Below are 2,500 nucleotides of genomic sequence, written 5' to 3' on the forward strand. Positions count from 1 at the left end.
CAGAGGCGGTGGAGGAACTCCAGGTACCGGAGTGTCCAACGCGCGCAGCAGCAACACCAGAGGTCGGCGGAGACCGCAGCGGGCTGAGGGGTGGCCCATCGTTTCGTCTCCACGCCTGGAGGGGTGGCGGGAGCTTGTCTCTCCACTCAGGTACCCTGGTGTCGAGACTGGAGAAGGGGAAGGGTATGTGAGAAGGTAGTCTAACCCTTCTCACTGGTTTTAATGACTTACACAAAGTTGACGCTTGTTGGATGAACTTCATAGACTGAACAGACACACACGCACACATACACTCGCACACGGATCTCGAAAGTTGCAACACATGCGGGGCTCGCGGCCGAGAACTTCGCATGATGAACTTTGTTCCGTCAGTCATGTCTGCATCGCGGAATGCGCACCGTGGGGGCAGCGTTCCATCAGTGACTTGTGGGGGGGAGACTGTGTTGAACGTGTGTATTTGAATGTGTAAACTGTTTTGATGATGTGGTCAACTTATTCATATATCACGGGGATTTGGGAATGTGTAATATGTGCGCAGGGCAATTGTCTTTTGTTTTTGTGTTTGTGATTTTTGTAAACCGGCAGCAGAGTAGGCTATTACGGTAAGAGCAGTGTAGGCAGCAATTGTGAAGCTGTGTAGCTATTGGATAATTGAATGTAATTAGTGAATTAGCCCAAGAGAAGGGTGTGTTTAAAATGTCCGTGTCCGAGATTTTAGAATCAGAGACAGACAGGTGCGCGAACAAGGAGCAGCTGAAGACCAGAAGGTAGCTGGCTCTGCGCAGTCTTAGTTTGTTAAAATGTAGCTAGATGCTGCTGATGTATCAGAGTAAGTTAGAAACGCTGCCGTGTCCTGTTAAAACGTGTTCATTGTGCCCTCGTGCATATTTGTTTTGGTGTCAGAAGTAAATAAACAGAGCTCGAATATTTTTCTAAGCCTTGGTCGCCGTGAAGTTCCTATCCTTCCATCTGCACTCCAGCCGCAAAGTTTCATCTTGACGATGGCAAAGCAAGCGCTTTTCCACAGTAACCATTGAACACCTATTCTAAATACTAAAACGTGAGGATATTAGGACACAGAAGACGTCGCCAAATCAGCTGGGAACTGTAACCGGTTGGTAATTTCTCTTTTTTTCTCACCGTTCAAACACTAAAACGACTGGCTCGGCTTGGAGATCATTTCTATTAATAGGCTTGTCCGTGTCTCTTGTCGTTTTCCCGTTTTTGGCGATTTTGTGCAAGTTTGGGTCCCCATTGAAAACAATGGTAGAACCTTCATGAACCAAGGTTCCGCCACTCTAGAGATTAGAGTGTGGGAGGCTTTTTCGGTCATAAAACATCAACACTTTCACCTAGAAGTTTAGTTGACGTGTTGTTAGCGAGCTCTATGGGATGTCTCCAAATTGTCAAAGTTTCATCTCCCAACTCTCAATACTTTTTAAATGGCAGGTGTTTTAAAAACGACAGGGCTGGGTCTATGGAGGTTTCCAGTCTTCCCAAAAGTGCCTTTTTCAAGAGATCAGCGCATGTCCCACAAGAGGTCCATTTGTGCCTGAACCGTTTAACCTATAAACTTCATTCAAAGACTGTTAGAGAGATCACATACATGACTCCGATCTGTGCGCAGGACACGTGCCAACTCCTTTTAGTTTTTTTACAACGATTGTGTAAAGACAAAAAACTCATTCTCATTCTGCCCTCTGCTTAGAGCACAATACTAACTGCCATACAGTCAATCAGAACAGGTGCTGCCAATACAGGGTTCCATCTCAACTGTCACTTTCTCTCAACATTCTATTCTTAACGAGCAGCTGCGCAACCATTCTAGAAGTCTATTGTTCAGCTCTTCAATGCAATGTGATATAGTCTTGCTGGACTGTGCATGACAGCCAGCTGCTTGGCTCAATGGGAATGCTGCTGGATTAGAGATATGGAGGTTGAGAGTTCGAACCCCACCCGAAGCCATGTTGATTTTCAAAATTATATCATATGCAGTGTTCCTTAGCCAACTTCAAATATCATGTATTGTATGTCATTTAATATCAATGGCAAATGTGCTGGATTAGAGATATGGAGGTTGAGAGTTCGAATCCCACTTGAAGCCATGTTGATTTTCAAAATTATATCATATGCAGTGTTCCTTAGCCAACTTCAAATACCATGTATGTCATTTAGTATCAATGGCAAATGTGCTGGATTACAGATATGGAGGTTGAGAGTTCGAACCCCACCCGAAGCCATGTTGATTTTCAAAATTATATCATATGCAGTGTTCCTTGGCCAACTTAAAATGCTATGTATGTCATTTAGTATCAATGGCAAATGTGCTGGATTAAAGATATGGAGGTTGAGAGTTCGAACCCCAGTCGAAGCCATGTTGATTTTCACAATTATATCATATGCAGTGTTCCTTAGCCAACTTCAAATATCATGTATTGTATGTCATTTAATATCAATGGCAAAGGGGCTGGATTACAGATATGGAGGTTGTGAGTTCGAA

The 2,500-nt window shown here is 44.0% G+C and overlaps 1 protein-coding gene across 3 annotated transcripts in view; it reads right to left on the reverse strand.

Moving 5' to 3' along the window:
• The window catches only part of marchf4a (membrane-associated ring finger (C3HC4) 4a), a 46,221-nt gene that overhangs the window by 20,405 nt on the left and 23,316 nt on the right, over positions 1–2,500 (reverse strand). The gene's annotated exons all lie outside the window — the stretch shown is intronic.

The sequence above is a fragment of the Engraulis encrasicolus genome, chromosome 12, assembly GCF_034702125.1.
Source record: "Engraulis encrasicolus isolate BLACKSEA-1 chromosome 12, IST_EnEncr_1.0, whole genome shotgun sequence".
Classification (NCBI taxonomy): domain Eukaryota; kingdom Metazoa; phylum Chordata; class Actinopteri; order Clupeiformes; family Engraulidae; genus Engraulis; species Engraulis encrasicolus.